The sequence below is a fragment of the Leptidea sinapis genome, chromosome 3 (genome assembly GCF_905404315.1).
Source record: "Leptidea sinapis chromosome 3, ilLepSina1.1, whole genome shotgun sequence".
Classification (NCBI taxonomy): Eukaryota; Metazoa; Arthropoda; class Insecta; order Lepidoptera; family Pieridae; genus Leptidea; species Leptidea sinapis.
Window position 1 is genome coordinate 17,261,176 of NC_066267.1, and position 19,237 is coordinate 17,280,412.

General features: G+C 33.2%; 1 protein-coding gene and 1 long non-coding RNA gene across 2 annotated transcripts in view; both read left to right on the plus strand.

The window, feature by feature from the left end:
• Nucleotides 1-18,340, plus strand: part of LOC126979049 (uncharacterized) — a 67,572-nt gene extending 49,232 nt beyond the window's left edge. Inside the window, exon 2 of the long non-coding RNA XR_007732745.1 lies at nt 18,275-18,340. This is a non-coding gene — a long non-coding RNA (uncharacterized LOC126979049). The remainder of the gene's footprint in view (nt 1-18,274) is intronic.
• The window catches only part of LOC126978910 (protein Wnt-1-like), a 136,633-nt gene that overhangs the window by 79,976 nt on the left and 37,420 nt on the right, over nt 1-19,237 (plus strand). The gene's annotated exons all lie outside the window — the stretch shown is intronic.

Below are 19,237 nucleotides of genomic sequence, written 5' to 3' on the forward strand. Positions count from 1 at the left end.
AAAATAACTGCGTATTTTTGTACAATCTAATTAATTAATCTAATTCTAGTTACGATTGAAGTTATTTTTGGAATCGGTATCCTTTCGCCACGACCTGCTCTCGCCTCTCGCCTCCTCTCGGCTCCTCACGACTCAAGCACATCTCACCTTTATCTATGTATGTAGTTACTCGTCCAAACCTATCTTGGATGACACAGACTCCAAAAATTACAATAAGCCTAACTAGATATTTTATTTTATTTTATGATTTTTTGTGTATTTGAAGTACACTAACTATTTGTCTAAATATGTGTAGATATACTAAATTTTTCAATGCAGCAATGAACGTAAGCGCTTTGCAATTTGATTACAGACAGTTAGCACCCTTACTGTGAGTCCTGATGGACTGCCATAGATTATCATATTCCACTACGGCAATTACTTGACCACAACTATGTTATGGTAGATAACTTAAATATCCGGATAGCATAAAAAAGATTCGGCCGAGTATCGATAATTTGCTCCTAAGAATTGAAGAATTCCGTTACTTTGTCATGGATTCCGTAAAATTGAAGAGCGTTTTTGAAGAAGTAAAGCACTTAGAGTGAGAGGCTTCTTTTTGCACAGGTTGCCGGCTAGATTATGGGTACCACAACTGCGCCTGTTTCGGTCTGAAGGGCGCCGTAGTTAGTGAAATAACTGGGCAAATGAAACTTAACATCTCATGTCACAAGGTGACGAGCGCATTTTTAGTGCCTCTCAGAATTTTCGGGTTTTTCAATAATCCTTAACAGAATTGAATTGTTATGAGCAGGGTGTATCATTTACCATCAGTTTAACGTCCCTTATTGTCATAAAAAAAAAGATATATAATACTATCAATAACTATTTAAAGGTTTTTTTTTTCAGCCACAGGCAATCGTATACTCGATGCACATTGCTTTATTCCTGCGACATCTCAGTTTTAAGCATGTTTATACATGAGACTTTATCACGAGCTTTATTCCACAGACCATAATATGCAAAACTCATGAGCAAAGAGGTCACGCAGTCATTTGCGAAACTCATATCTAACAATAAATCTGCTGTCTTGCGAAACTCTACTGTCTATTCCTGTTATTTATTGACGATTTATCGATTTAATATAACTGTTTGTCCTCTGATAATATAACTATATATAATACAACAACGATAATATGTCAGCGTTAACTTGCAATCCGCATAACAGTTGTAAGATTATTGTGCCACTGGAAATGCGTACAAAGACGGCCCAGTTGCTTCCCTTTTATCAAATTCAAATATTTTAAATCAAAATAGGATTTAAAATCACTTATTGCACGTCAAAAACTACAATCATCCATTAAAAAATTCAATAATTTTTTCTCTGTTTTAGATGATATTTACTTATTATTTTCTAGCTTTTACGAGAAACAGGTGTTTTTAGTACTTATTGTAAAGATTGAATATTTATATATATAGACGACCTGTATGGCCGAGTAGTTAGCGATCCTACCTACTAAGCTAGAGGTCCCGGGTTCGAATGCCGGTAGGTGCAAGCATTTATATGATGAATATCATGAATGTTTGTTTCCGAGTCATGGATGTTTATATGTATTAATGTATGTTTAAGTAAGTATATTGTATTAAATATATCGTTGTCTTGCAGCAAACCCATAACACAGGCTAAATGCCTAATTTGGGGCAAGATAATTTGTGTAAGAGTGTGTCACTATTATTATAATATACATATATAATTAAATTAGGAATTAATACAATTATACTAAATTTTTACCAATATCTGTTGGTAAAATATTTATGAGAATTGATATTAAGTCGTTAAAATTTAAATGTAATTTTCGTAAATTTTCCATGGATGATTTTTTTTGTTAATCAAACTATTCCTAATTTCAGCTTATTGAACCTATTTTTCGTATTATTTTTTTTTTATATATTATTCTATCTATACTAATATTATAAAGCTGCAGTGTTTGTTTGTTTGTTTGTTTGAACGCGCTAATCTCTGGTACTACTGGTCCGATTTGAATGATTCTTTCAGTGTTGGGTAGTCCATTTATCGAGGAAGGCTATAGGCTATGTTTTTTTTTCAAAATTAGGGATCCGTAATAAAATTGCTATTTTGTAACACAAGGTGTAAAATCGAAAACCTATTTTTGCGTGCGCTGCAAAAACTATTGACAATAGAACAAAATGATGTACAGGCTATAATATAGGCAATATTTTATTACTTATAAAATTATCGCGTGAATTATACTTTATATGGCAAAACAACGTTTGCCGGGTCAGCTAGTATGATATATGAATAATGATTCATCTAAATAACAATTAATTTAAAATTTACAGATGTCCGACTAAATAATGTTCATTAGAGCTAAGAACTAGTCCCAGTACATCAGCTTATAAGCAAAAAATGAAAATAGGTCCATTCGATTTTCGATGCCTCAGACAGATACACTTTTAACAGAATACTGTTACTTTAAGGCCACTTTCCCAAGAAATCGCCAAAATAACGCATAATTGAAACCATTTATTGACGGTTTATATAAATCTTATATTTTTACAAAAAATAATCGTATATCTACAGAGTATGAGAAGAAAATTAATTTTTTCTTTACATTTCTATTTTTATAGACAGTGGGAAATAAATTACTATAAAATACCCCTAACATTTACAGTTGGAGCCATGCTAATCATTAAATCTACATTAAATTGTACGAAAACTTATTAATTGTATACCAATACTATTTAACATGACATTGTTTTGTAAAGAAAATTGTAATATTTTTGTAATAAATTAAAAATGCTTCTAATTCTGAATTAAGACTATGGTGATCTTGTATGAGAGAGATAACCTAGCTCCACCCGATTCCTCAAGGCCGTTGGCTCGGTCCCGAGCCTTAAGGGTTTCAAAATAATCGAAGGTGGTTTACTGTAACATACTTTTGAATCTTTTTAATTTTTCTTGCAATACATTCTATGTAATTGTCAAGTGTCTATTTTTTTAAAGTGATAACAATCAATATATGAGCTAACTAGCACTTTTAAGGACCGTTATCAAAAGTACCTTTATATTATAAATAAATCTCTAAATCATATAATTTATTTTTATTTTATTGTTATATTATTAAATTCTATTAATTTAAATATAAAAGAAATAAATCAAACAAATACCTTTGGTTTCAACGCTTGCATAAATTGTCTTGAGAAGAAATGTGAAATGCTTAAACTAAGTCACAGTTTTATTAAATGTATAAATGAGACTCTTCTATACATATAAATAAATTTGGAGAGCGTGTTTGTAATATTGAAATAACCGTTTTTTAAATATATACGGTACATACACCAAAATAACATTTTACATTTTTTGTCGTTCTGTCTGTCTGTTTGTTCCGGCTAATCTCTGAAATGGCTGGACTGATTTTGACGGGGCTTTTATTGGCAGGTAGCTGATGCAATAAGGAGTTAAGTTAGTTAGTTAGGAATAAGTTTGCTTTAAAAACATCTTTTATTTAAGAAAAATAAAATAATGTTGCAATGTCCAAGAAACGGTCTAACTCTAAAAATAATTTATATGACAAACAACGTTTGCCGGGTCAGCTAGTAATTTAATAAACCGCTGGAACTATGGAATATGATACATGATATTAAAAGTAGTATCAAAGTTTAAAATTAAACTGTTGAATAAAAGTTTGAACAAAGTTGAATATTGACAAAAAAATACTTGCTGTGTGCTTTACAAAAAATATCACAACCAAAAAATAATTTAATAGAATTTTATGTCTGCTGATTTGCCGACTTCGAAAAGGAAGAGGTTCTCAATTCGATCGTTATTTTTTTATGTATGTAAGCTAAAATGTAATAGCAGGTACCTACACTCGCCACGCGTGACTTTCAGCGGAATAGCTTCGTCTAGAACCAAACAATCCAAGCGGGCAAGCACTGACATAAACCCTATCAATAGGTAGCACATACAAATAATAGTATTTTATTAAAATTAAAGGTATAAGATTTGCATTAGAGGTGTTTTAAATTAAATCTCTATTAAGTTATTTTATTCTTTGAGTTTTTGAAGTCGGTTTTTTAAGAGTAGTTTGTTTTATCTGTATACATGTCTGATCTGAACGCAAAAACTATGAATAGACTATTAACAAGAGGTACGGACCATAAACTAGCGGCCGTTCCTAATATTCAGTCTTTCTCCGGTGGTGGCCTACTTGAGATAAAAATCGTAACTACCGTTGACTTTTCTGTCCCAATAAGATTATCGACGGTAACTCACCTTATCCATACACGCTGTCTGTCAATGGGAAGACGTATAGCTTACCAGCAATAGCAGTTTGTATGGAAAATGCAATTCACGCGTCCGAATATAAGGCGATAAGAATGAGTTATCGAGTATATTGGGACAGCTTCAGATTATTGACAGCTAATTACCGACAATAGTAGGTAGTCATTTATCTCTATCTGTAGATAGTATATTGGGAACGGCCGTAAGTATACTTATACTAAGGTTATGGTACTGACACCATGAATGCCACATAATATCACGCTAGACTAAGCTAGTCTATAATTTTATTATTAATTTATATTGAATCCTCTTGGTGTACGTAGCTTGGGTGCAGTTGTTCGGAAACTATTAGTTATGTCACGTTACATTGGTGGTCGTAATATTGATGGTCTGACCACCATGACACTTGATATCTCTCTTCCGTGCTCTGGCCATAAACCGGTGTAATTACTGATGGGATAACCAGCATTAAAATTACTAATGTTATTATTATAAAGTTGTAGTATCTAATATATTAGAAATGACATCAAAAAGAATTCTAATGAAATCATTTTGAGAAAATAAATGCCTTTTTGTGCCTTTTAAAGCTGCGATTTTAAACAATTTCTTATTTTAAAGTGATATCCCCGCACTTCTGGGATTAATTATTATACAAATTTTATTTGTAACCGAAATTTAAGAACCATGCGGGACTCGAACCCGCGCCAGTAGGGTTCTGAGAGCTTTACCAATTGAGCCAATCGTTCGAGTGACGCATCGAACGAAAATCATGGTATGTCTTATTCAACTCTAGGATGTGGCTCCGTCTATAAGATCTACTTTACAGTTGATATACTGCACAACTTCAATTATTGCAAACTAGGAAATTGACTCGCAGATGTCGCTCTTTTAAATCTAAATCTAATTTGTTATTTTAAAATGAGGAATCCCGCATTGTTCATAAATGGCTACAAATTTAATTTTTATAGGCTGAGATTTTGTTTGAACGCGCTAATCTATGGATCCACTTGTTGGATTTGAACAATTATTAAAATGAAACTTTTATAACATCGCCTCAAATGTTTTCGTCAGTCCATCGCATGTCGCATTACAGCAAGCCGCAGAATAGGGATCAAGTTGATTCATTTATTTCAACTACTGCTTTCAAGTCAAGTTGGCCGAGTCATCTAAAGTTTTTCCTCTTTCGATTATTATGCTGATATTAATGTTATTTTGTGAAACAATTAATTAATGTTTCAATTGCATCGTGCATTCATATAATCACACAATTGTTTTTTATTTTTGTAAATGATAGCCAGGTATGGTGTCGGTGACTCAATAGGTAGAATCGTTCGATTCTTGTCCGCCATGTAGATACCAATGAGCTTACGGTTTTCGAATTCATATGTGTTCGGCGTTTTACGAGTACGATCTTCATCCATAAGAAAAGGTTTATGAGGAATAGTATATTATTTAAATATATAGATATGTCTGTCTGTCCGTCCGTATGATGCAGCCAATTTTTCCGAAACTATAAGATCTAAACAGTTGAAACTTGGTAAGTAGATGTATTATGTAAATCGCATTAAGATTTATGTTACAAAAATAGAAAAAAAAAACAATAAATTTTGGGTATAACCTATACTAGAACTGAAACTCAAAAAATCTTCTTCATGCAACCCATACGTAGGTCTTTAAAAATGATGTTGAGGTTTATATTAACATTTTTTTCCAAACTGAATAGTTTGCGCGAGAGATTCTTCCAAAGTGGTAAAATGTATGTCCCCCCTTGTAAACTTCTAAATTAAATAATAAAACTGAAAAATAAAATTATGATGTACATTACCATGCAAACTCCCACAGAAACTGGTTTGAACGAGATCTAGTAAGTAGTATTTTTTTAAATAAACTATTATTAAAACATCGATCAAAGTTACAACGAACAAGAAGAACGCTTGTATTCCCTACATGGGCGAGTCCGACTCGCACTGGGCCGCATTTTCTCTTTAAGGCTCACCTTATCTGTAGTGGTGATAAATGTAAAAGAAAAGAAAAAAAAATTAAAATTCATAAGTGTCATTTCATTTACATACATGAATGAAGTGATTTTGATTTAATTTGATTTATAGCCTACTGCTATGCTACAGCTGGCCTTAAGAGGAACTGAAAATTATTATGAAAAGTTTTTAAAACCTAAAACTGCTAAGAAGGAAGGACAACTAAGAAGTTCTGAGGTACCTACACTTACCAAATGTACGCTAACGCTACGAAGTAGAAAAAAAATACTTAATTATAATATAATACTTGCGGCAAGGCAATAACCACAGCTAAGTATGACATAAAACAAGTTATGCCCATAATAAACTTTATTGATAAACCTTAAAACCCATAAAACGCCATCCGATGGAGGTGGAAGCTATATTGCTTAGATATTATGAGGGACATCTTTTGGCCGCCATATTGGAACTACAAAACAACATTCTATGTAGCTTACCCATTGCTCGATTGTAGTTTTATCATATGTATAATATCGAAAGGAAGATATTATTTGCATATCTTTAACCGACTACAAAAACAGGAGGGAATCGTTTCTTGTGTTTTTGAAGTGAAATCTTCTGTAGCCGCGTTGGACTCCTTTTGGCAGGGGAAAAATGTTGAAAAAATCTTATAGGTTCACGTCACCGACATGCACGCGATAAATAAATAATTAAAATATAAATATAGTTAAACACTTTTTGAATGGATAAGATCTCGTGAGTTTGCGTCACCGAAATGCTTGTAGCAGTGTACCTGTAGTTACAGCTGACGTATTTTGCAACATTAGTTCTGTGTATATCTTATTACTGAAATTGAATGGATTTAGTGAAAAGTCTAATCAAATCAAATTTAATCAAAAATATTTTTTTCCCACCTCGATGAAAAGCTGTCTTTTAGTCCCTGGTACGAAGGACAAAAGTGGACGATTCTCTCCCGACAAGACGATTTTTGCCTCTCGTACCAGGGGCTAAAAGCGAGCTTTTCATAAAAATCGTAACTACCGTTGACTTTTCTGTCCCAATAAGATTATCGACGGTAACTCACCTTATCCATACACGCTGTCTGTCAATGGGAAGACGTATAGCTTACCAGCAATAGCAGTTTGTATGGAAAATGCAATTCACGCGTCCGAATATAAGGCGATAAGAATGAGTTATCGAGTATATTGGGACAGCTTCAGATTATTGACAGCTAATTACCGACAATAGTAGGTAGTCATTTATCTCTATCTGTAGATAGTATATTGGGAACGGCCGTAAGTATACTTATACTAAGGTTATGGTACTGACACCATGAATGCCACATAATATCACGCTAGACTAAGCTAGTCTATAATTTTATTATTAATTTATATTGAATCCTCTTGGTGTACGTAGCTTGGGTGCAGTTGTTCGGAAACTATTAGTTATGTCACGTTACATTGGTGGTCGTAATATTGATGGTCTGACCACCATGACACTTGATATCTCTCTTCCGTGCTCTGGCCATAAACCGGTGTAATTACTGATGGGATAACCAGCATTAAAATTACTAATGTTATTATTATAAAGTTGTAGTATCTAATATATTAGAAATGACATCAAAAAGAATTCTAATGAAATCATTTTGAGAAAATAAATGCCTTTTTGTGCCTTTTAAAGCTGCGATTTTAAACAATTTCTTATTTTAAAGTGATATCCCCGCACTTCTGGGATTAATTATTATACAAATTTTATTTGTAACCGAAATTTAAGAACCATGCGGGACTCGAACCCGCGCCAGTAGGGTTCTGAGAGCTTTACCAATTGAGCCAATCGTTCGAGTGACGCATCGAACGAAAATCATGGTATGTCTTATTCAACTCTAGGATGTGGCTCCGTCTATAAGATCTACTTTACAGTTGATATACTGCACAACTTCAATTATTGCAAACTAGGAAATTGACTCGCAGATGTCGCTCTTTTAAATCTAAATCTAATTTGTTATTTTAAAATGAGGAATCCCGCATTGTTCATAAATGGCTACAAATTTAATTTTTATAGGCTGAGATTTTGTTTGAACGCGCTAATCTATGGATCCACTTGTTGGATTTGAACAATTATTAAAATGAAACTTTTATAACATCGCCTCAAATGTTTTCGTCAGTCCATCGCATGTCGCATTACAGCAAGCCGCAGAATAGGGATCAAGTTGATTCATTTATTTCAACTACTGCTTTCAAGTCAAGTTGGCCGAGTCATCTAAAGTTTTTCCTCTTTCGATTATTATGCTGATATTAATGTTATTTTGTGAAACAATTAATTAATGTTTCAATTGCATCGTGCATTCATATAATCACACAATTGTTTTTTATTTTTGTAAATGATAGCCAGGTATGGTGTCGGTGACTCAATAGGTAGAATCGTTCGATTCTTGTCCGCCATGTAGATACCAATGAGCTTACGGTTTTCGAATTCATATGTGTTCGGCGTTTTACGAGTACGATCTTCATCCATAAGAAAAGGTTTATGAGGAATAGTATATTATTTAAATATATAGATATGTCTGTCTGTCCGTCCGTATGATGCAGCCAATTTTTCCGAAACTATAAGATCTAAACAGTTGAAACTTGGTAAGTAGATGTATTATGTAAACCGCATTAAGATTTATGTTACAAAAATAGAAAAAAAAACAATAAATTTTGGGTATAACCTATACTAGAACTGAAACTCAAAAAATCTTCTTCATGCAACCCATACGTAGGTCTTTAAAAATGATGTTGAGGTTTGTAATAACATTTTTTTCCAAACTGAATAGTTTGCGCGAGAGATTCTTCCAAAGTGGTAAAATGTATGTCCCCCCTTGTAAACTTCTAAATTAAATAATAAAACTGAAAAATAAAATTATGATGTACATTACCATGCAAACTCCCACAGAAACTGGTTTGAACGAGATCTAGTAAGTAGTATTTTTTTAAATAAACTATTATTAAAACATCGATCAAAGTTACAACGAACAAGAAGAACGCTTGTATTCCCTACATGGGCGAGTCCGACTCGCACTGGGCCGCATTTTCTCTTTAAGGCTCACCTTATCTGTAGTGGTGATAAATGTAAAAGAAAAGAAAAAAAAATTAAAATTCATAAGTGTCATTTCATTTACATACATGAATGAAGTGATTTTGATTTAATTTGATTTATAGCCTACTGCTATGCTACAGCTGGCCTTAAGAGGAACTGAAAATTATTATGTAAAGTTTTTAAAACCTAAAACTGCTAAGAAGGAAGGACAACTAAGAAGTTCTGAGGTACCTACACTTACCAAATGTACGCTAACGCTACGAAGTAGAAAAAAAATACTTAATTATAATATAATACTTGCGGCAAGGCAATAACCACAGCTAAGTATGACATAAAACAAGTTATGCCCATAATAAACTTTATTGATAAACCTTAAAACCCATAAAACGCCATCCGATGGAGGTGGAAGCTATATTGCTTAGATATTATGAGGGACATCTTTTGGCCGCCATATTGGAACTACAAAACAACATTCTATGTAGCTTACCCATTGCTCGATTGTAGTTTTATCATATGTATAATATCGAAAGGAAGATATTATTTGCATATCTTTAACCGACTTCAAAAACAGGAGGGAATCGTTTCTTGTGTTTTTGAAGTGAAATCTTCTGTAGCCGCGTTGGACTCCTTTTGGCAGGGGAAAAATGTTGAAAAAATCTTATAGGTTCACGTCACCGACATGCACGCGATAAATAAATAATTAAAATATAAATATAGTTAGACACTTTTTGAATGGATAAGATCTCGTGAGTTTGCGTCACCTAAATTCTTGTAGCAGTGTACCTGTAGTTACAGCTGACGTATTTTGCAACATTAGTTCTGTGTATATCTTATTACTGAAATTGAATGGATTTAGTGAAAAGTCTAATCAAATCAAATTTAATCAAAAATATTTTTTCCCACCTCGATGAAAAGCTGTCTTTTAGTCCCTGGTACGAAGGACAAAAGTGGACGATTCTCTCCCGACAAGACGATTTTTGCCTCTCGTACCAGGGGCTAAAAGCGAGCTTTTCATCCAGGTCGGAAAAACAATCGTATACGCATTATGTGAGATAAGTAGGACAATGCCACGCGCGACATGTAGTTCTCACTCCAGGATAATGTTTGTGACAGTCTCTTCTGCCTCCATGCAAATCCTGCACATGGCACTGTCGGTTGTCATCGAGGTATCCCTCGTTATAATTATTTATGTGTTATTATTATATTCTAAACGAATAAATGGAGAGCCTTTTTTGTCCGGTTATACTGCGAAAACTACTGAACCGATCGGGATTATACTTATACAAGCGTCTAGTTGAAATAATGTATAAGTAATCGCCAACATATCATGTTGTTGATAACTTTTACACAACCTATATTTTTTTGAATTAGATAAACCTATATATTTGCAATACAAATAATTCAGTCAATAACATTTCATTACATATGAAAATTGATACAATGAGCGGGCGATACTTAATTTAAATTGCAAAAGATCGTTTGCCGGGTCAGCACTTGTGTGTTATAACTAATATGTATTGAATTCCATTATTTTAAATTTATCTTGGAGAATGGAATCGTTTATAATAATTAAATAAATTTAGTCATCATATACCATTTATGACTAGAATTAGTTAAAAAAAACTACTGAATGTCTTCTCCAAGCTTTCGCTGAATAAATCTTAAATTCTCCCACACTGTTCTTATTCAGCTGCTGAAATTACAAACAAAACTTATAAATTTTAACTTTAACCGCATTGTAATAGAGTTCAAAATACCGATAAAATGAGGGTTTCTTCACCGGATGTCGGTGACAATGTAAATGTTTATCTTCCTGGTATGTTAACGGTATGTGAGCTAATTTGTATGTCAGCAAAATGTTATCATAGTTGCATTATAAAATTAAAGAGATAAGACAGAGTCTGGCCAGCGAGTCATGGCAGTCGAAATAAGTTGGAAATTAAAAAAAAAATGGGCTCGCAACACTGAAAATTATGTGGAAAATAGTTTTGATACTTTGATCACTTCTGAGTTTTCTTACCTTGTAATATACGTACTTTATTCATTGATAAGGTAAAGAAAAGGTAGATAATATTTTTTAATCAAAAAACGAAATAATAAATATAATTTTATGAATATTAATTTAATTGGTTTCATAATCAAAATCAGATACCAAATATTTAATTCCAGATAATGAACCACAAATATCATCCGAGCTTCATATAAACGGTTCCAATGTAGTATTTGATATCCTATACCTTTCTTTATATTTATTTTCTACATTTATTACGTGCTCTGGAGTAACATATGAAAAACAGTGTTTTATTAACTGCTCTATCTTTGCGTTGTCCTCTCAAAAAATAAACTTTTGTTATTTTTTCCACTGCACTATCATCGTAATCACAACATAGCGGATATATGGAACATGCCACCAATTAAACCATAATATACATTGCCGCATTTACTCCAGTTGTTTAAAATATTCTTGTTTAATAAGCAGCAATGTAAAACATTTATTCAGTTCAGGTTTGATTCGGACAGTGACAGTTGACACACGACTAAGGAGAAAAGTGTGTTTAAATTGTCATAAAGCATACAAATTACATTTGCCATTCCGCTATCAGACTGCGAATCATATATTCTTATATGTGAATAGAACGTCATTGGTATTAAACGAGTCAGACATAATCGACCTTACAATAAACTTGGTATAAAGTTATAACTAATAAACTTGGTATAAAGTTATAACTAAATAAACTAAGTATATGCAAGATGTTAACAAATAGGCATTTCGCTTATGATTGGTTAATTCGGACGTTTAATGTTTTCCGTGTTTGCATAATTATTCTTGGTTTATTCTCAGGTATAACTTTATACCAACTTTATTTTTAAGGTCGAACATGTTCCCGTAGAATCCGTGGTATTATTTCAACACCGACTAGTAAAAAAAGAAGGACTCCGCGCCGTGATATTAGCAAGTGAAGCACCTTTATGCTAGTGTGTGTGCGGTTACAGGGTATACCAGATACTAAATTTTTTCTGCCTTAAATAATTATATATCCACAAATATTTTTATAGTTTTATTTTTACACTTTTTCACAACACACGACAGCATTTTTATTAAAATATTTTATTGCGATGCGAACTGGTCTGTCACAATCGATGGCTGGCTGGAATCTCATAATGGCTGCCGATCGGCTTGTATTAGTGTAAGTGTATGCGTGGGGCTATGTATTTACACGTTTATCGGCTTGTTTTGGTGCCTCACTGCTATGTAAGGTGACACGGAGTCCATCTTAGTTTACTCGTCCGAGTATTTCAACATATTTTTTTAGTAAATCCATCCTAATGAATTATCTATACATACTATGGTAAAATCGACACAAATAAAAACTATACATTGAGTATTCTTTTACGCGAATATTTATTGTGAGTACTACAATCAATACCGAATCAAAAGTACTTATATAATTTTTGTCTGTTTGTCCGTTTGTCTGTTAATATAGATGTATTTCCCGGCAAAACGCAAAAACTATCGAAGAGATTTAATTAAAATTTTTAGTCGGGACCAACATAAAGGTATATATTGTCACGATGCGAACATACATAGTATTTTTGTTGCTTTATACTTTTAATGCGTCCACGCAGATGACGTCGCGGGCAGCCATTTATTAGTCTTTATATTTATTTGGAATAGAAGGAACTAGTATTTACCTATAACAGAGGGTACTCAGGTACAGTAGTTTCACGCGTGGAGACACCATAAAGGAGCAGGCTGTCTGCAACCATTCAATATTTCGTCACACTTAAAAAGTTACTATATGTTCTCGATTACGTTTCGATTCTTGTTTTTGTAATTTTTATTCCTCTAGTACGAATCAATAAGCTTTGTTAATATTATAACATCACGATAAATAAATTGAAAACAAACTTTTATGAACGAAGCGGGACTCGAACCCGCGACGTCTCGCGTTCCGTGCGAGCGCTCTTTTCAACTGAGCCAACCGTTCAAGTGACGTATCGTTTATAAAAATTTGTATGCTTTGTTCAACTCTGAGGTTGTTAGGTTAGGTTATCACTTAAAAAACATAACAAATTGTTTAGATTTGCAAGAGCGACGTCTCAAGTTAATTTCCTAATATGCAAATATTGGGGTTGAGCAGGTTATCAACTGTAAAGTAGATCCTGTAGATGAAGCCACAACCTGAGAGTTGAACAAAGCGAACAAGATTTTATTAACGATACGTCACTCGAACGGTTGGCTGAATTCGAAAGAGCGCTCGCATGTTACGCGAAAGGTCGTGGGATCGAGTCCCGCATCGTTCATAAAATTTTGTTTTCAGTTTTATTTGTGTAATTAATCCCAGAAGGAAAAGTTATCACTTTAAAACATAACAAATTGTTAAAATTACTATAGCTAAATGTAGATAGTTTTAGATTGTCGATTGGAAATTTTAGTTGTAGGTACATATATATATATATATATGTGCATTAAATAAAGTAATAATTTAATATTTTTTCTGTAAATATAATAAAATATTAGGATTTATGATATGTTTGAAAGACAGCTAGAAGAGATTTGATTTATAATTGTTTTTGTATATGTTTTGCAGTTAATTTAAATAAGTCTGGTGACTGATCAAAAATGCGAATTAGTCGCAAAAATAATATAATAAAATATTTATGTTATTGAAGTTATAATTTTTGCGATCACCGACACACTAACGTTAACAGGTCAACTAGACCAGTTATGTCATATTTTAGCTACCATAAGTCTCTTGCAATTTATATGTCTACTGAACCACTTCAATGGACGAGAGTTAAGTAAGTTTCAATATGTATATATTGGAAAATAAAAAAATACTTCTTTCCAATTGTTTAAATATAATGTTATGATATTTAAATAAACGTTATTAAACTAAATTATACGTTTTCATTGGTTGTATTTAATATCTTCTTTATTACAATACTAATCTTTCTACAAACGTAAAACAGCACGAGGAATAAAGTTTATTAAGAGTTTTTGTTTAAATACCGTTCGAGTGACGTATCGTCATAAAATCTTGTATGCTTTGTTCAACTCTCGGTTAGCTTAGTTGGCAGAGAAAATTTTGTTTTTAAATTTTATTTGTGTATTAATCGTAGGAGTGAGGGTTATCACTTTAAAAACATAACAAATCTTTTAATTTTTGTTTTATTACGTCAAAGAAATATTTCTGTGTCCGTACATAAGACGCATAAAACACACACACGTTTTTTGTTATAAAAGACCAAAGACCAAACGAATGCGCATAATATTCGAGACACGGTAAATTTAACTATCTGGGAGGTATTAACAATGGAGAGTCTCAATGCAATTATTAGCAAAGCTTTAAGCCTATTGTAAAGAATAATTAACGGTGTATGAAATCGATTCGAGCCGCTTTCGAGTTTCAATCGTGTTTCAAAAGTTGGGTGTGTTTTCTTGGAACTAGGTAAGGAAGGCATTTTGATACAAAATGTTAGTTGCACCATTCAACTTGAAATTTTAGTAGGTTCGTGGTATTTTGTATTGAAGGAAAGTAATGATGGATTTTATTATTAAGACGCATTCAAGCGCATCGTCGGTCGATTGTGGATTATTTTACTTCATGTAACCTTTTGTTAATGCACTATCTACTATGTGTAGAGTCTCATGTGTAGGTTCATGTATTACTAGCTCTAGACCGTAGTTTCGGAGGCGTATATTCATTTATTTAACCAATAAAGCCCCTATCCTTATGATCTATTGCGATAGAGCCTTAACTTAAATTTAAGTATTTTAATTAATATAAACATAAATCTTAGAGCTACTACAAACAATCTATACCTACTATACTAGACAATTACTATTACTAGAATATACACCAACTACCCCAATTTTAAACTCGTTCAGTGAGCAAGCAAACAAGTCAATCCTATTTGAAAGTTCGTTTAAATTTCGTAATGCAACTGTATATATTTTTATTTGTGAGAGTATATTTTCAGTGGGTTATGTATGGTATAAAAGTTGTAAGTTCTATATTCCCTAATAACATTTTTTTTGCTCATAAAAAACACCTATGAATGTAGTTAAAGTTAAAAATTCTGCCATTTACGACATCGGAAAACTCGAGCTTTAATTAGAAGAAGTAACAAGAAACTCATTGTCACTCCCTTAAATTTTTGGTTAGTTTCAGTATACATATTATTAGATATTTATAAAATACATGCAAAATTGTGCAACAAATATATTCAGAGGTTACAATTGGGAGGCCGCGACTAGACCCGTTATTTTTTTTGTATTGAATTGATCGGAAATTGGAATCAAACACTAAATCTTATGGGGAGCTTGCAACAATATATCAACGAAACCGCATTAAAATCAAATAAGTTGTTTTTGGGATAAGACCGCATCAAGAAACATACCAAAGTTCTAAATACTATTTTATTTGTTTCGGTTACAATATTATAACACCGAAAAATGAAGTTTTTTGAAAAAAATATTTAATTAACAGTATGTATACTTATACGGATATGGCGAGAGGAATAAGAGGGGACAGCGATTGATAGAATTTGCTATGGAAAACAAGCTGTCAATAGTAAATACATTTTATAAGAAAAAATTAAAACGCAGATGGACATGGCTTTCACCTGATAAAAAATACAAAAATGAAATCGATCTTGTTCTATCAAACCGTCCCCAGTTATTTCAAAATATAGAAGTACTGAATATAAACTTCCCCTCAGACCATAGGCCCGTCAGAGTAACGATATTACATGTACAGTCAAAGAAAAGCCGAAAAAAATACAATAACCATCAAAATAAAATAATAACTAACGAAGGCGATATCTCTAAATTCAACGAATGCATAAATAAGACACTGAAAGCACCGTTAAATAAAACAGTCCAAAGCTATTATGACTATATTGTCAAAGCCATAACCAGAAGCCTACAAGCAATTCAAAACAAAAATAAGGAACATAAAATTCTGTCACAGCGCACGTTACAGCTTATGGAGAGACGGAAGGAATGCCAGAAGACAAAACCCAAATCACAAGCAACTAAAAATGAGATCTCTGCCCTTTCCAAGCTTATAAGTAAGTATATTAGGAATGATTACTCAAACCACAGATATAACACTACCGAAAAACACATAATTGAAACCGGAGGCACAAAGAAAGCTTTTAAAGAGCTGCGAACACATAAAACATGGATCGAAGGTTTGAAGCAGGGCAAAAATATACACAACAACCGTAAAGACATCATCACTGTAGCAACACAATTTTATAAAAAATTATACAGCACCAGAGAAACAACAAGCATGGTTGGAAGAGATCAGTACCTAATTCCTAACAATAGAAATCCACTTATACCTCTGATTGAAATAAGCGAAGTCCTAACAGCAACAAAAAACCTTAAACAAGAGAAAAGCCCAGGCTCTGATGGCATCACGAATGAGATACTAAAAACCGATTCCGCAACTCTTATAATTCACCTGACCGACCTGTTTAACCTCATTCTTGAAAGTGGAGAACACCCACCCAGTGGTCAGAATCTGACATTATCCTTATCTACAAAAAAGGTGACCCCAATGATATAGGTAACTACAGACCAATAAGCCTGCTACCTAGCATCTACAAGCTCTTCTCATCAATAATAAATAACAGAATATACTCAACATTAGAAGCGCGTCAACCTTTCGAGCAAGCTGGGTTTAGAAAAGGATACTCAACGATCGACCACATACACACATTGGAACTTCTGATTGAGAAATACCGCGACAAAAAAAGACCACTCTATATTGCATACATTGATTACAGTAAAGCATTTGATTGCGTGTCACATAAAAGCATATGGGAAAGCCTAACAACACAAGGGATAGAAAAAGAATACATTTCTGTAATCAAGGCTATATACAATAACAGCAAGAGCAGAATCAAACTAGAGACAGCTGGGCCTTGGTTCCCGATAAAAAGAGGAGTAAGACAGGGCGACCCTCTTTCACCATTGCTGTTTCTAGCAACACTGGAATCAATAATTAGTCAACTCAATTGGAAAGGCCGGGGTATTAAGATTAAAGATGCCTACCTAAGTCACCTAAGGTTTGCAGATGACTTGGTTCTCTTATCTGAAACAGGACAAGAAATCCAATATATGATACAATCACTTAATAATGCCAGTAAACTAGTAGGTTTGGAAATGAACTTGTCCAAAACAATGTTGATGACTAACAGTGAAAAGAGAGCAGTATATGTTGGTACCGAGCCTCTTAAATATACAGACAACTACATATACCTGGGTAAACAAATTAGCTTACACCACAATAGTAACGATCAAGAAGTTGAACGCAGGACACAGCTTACCTGGAACAAATACTGGGCTTTGAAGGACATATTCAAAAGCAGCATTCCGATCAAAATTAAAACCAAAGTTCTAAACACGTGCCTAATACCGTGCCTCACGTATGCTTGCCAAACATGGAAATTCAACAAAAAAACAAAGGACAAAATAATTGCATGTCAGCGGGGTATAGAACGCAGTATGCTAAATATTAGAAAAATGCAAAAAATAAGGCACACCAAAATTAGAAATATAACCAAGGCAAGAGATGGATTAGACCACGCTCGGTCACTAAAATGGAGGTGGGCTGGACATGTGGCGCGTCTACGTGACAAGAGATGGACAAAAACGGTGACCACATGGGCAGGTCCAAAGGGAAAAAGAAAGAGAGGTAGACCTGTAGCTAGTTGGGAAGATGAAATCAAAAAAACAGCTGGCACCAACTGGATTCAAGTAGCCCAATCTAGAGAGGAGTGGCTATCTTTGGAGGAGGCCTTCACCTACAGAGGAGTTCTTACAGAATGAAGAATAATAATATAGGATTAAGGAAAAACTAACACAAGTAAATTTTAGGAACCAAAGTTAATTACTAACAAAACTAATAATCGTATATAGGTAAACTAACATAATCTAATATAACTTCATGTTTTATAAGCTGTAAGAAATAAAAGGCTTTTTTATTTTTTTATTTTATTTTATTTTATTATGTATACTTCACACTCCCATGTCTAAAATTTAATTATACGTATTTCTTGAGTTAATAAAAATACATAAAAAACCTCAATGGAGTAAAAAATACTGTAGAGTACGTACTGATTTGCAATAAATTTACCCACACTTAATATATTTTTTAAGCAATTATCAACTTCTAAAATATTTTTTAAGATATAGTTGTACAAACAGAGTTGTATATGACAGAATATTTTAGCTATCCCAAAGCAGCAGTAAAACCGTCACACGGCACCGCCCCAAGCATTTAAGCGAGCATGATGAAGATGATGCCAGTGTCAACTATTCACCTGACTTCTATCATATGACCTTCACCGCCGTAAATACTTGAATAACTTCTTTTTATGGGAAACATGATGGTAACTAATACGTTCTGCTTTAACAGCATTGGTGAATCAACAGGTTGAACTGTTGACTGACTCTCATCATAGAGCCCCCGTTCGATCCTCGCCCGCCTCGTACCAAAGTATTTTCGGTTTTCGAATTCATACGCACGCTTTTTCGACGCTTTTTAAGGTAGCGAACTCTTTTGATTCCTTAAATTGTAAAAAAAAATGTGTGTGTCCAGTGTCGCTCAGGATTAGTGATTGCATCCAACATTCTGACCGGCATCGCACTTTCAGATATACGATGTTAAGTCTAGTGTTATTAAAGTTTTTCTTATTACGTAAAATAATCAAGTTCATTGAGCAGAACGCCATTACAGCACTGCAAAGATGAATGCAATTTATGTCGAGAAATATTAAGTTAATATGTTCAACCAAATACATGTTCATCGTAATAAGATTTTGATTGCATTATTAAATTTATGGTGTTTAATTTGATGGATAAAATTTCAATCAACGCCAT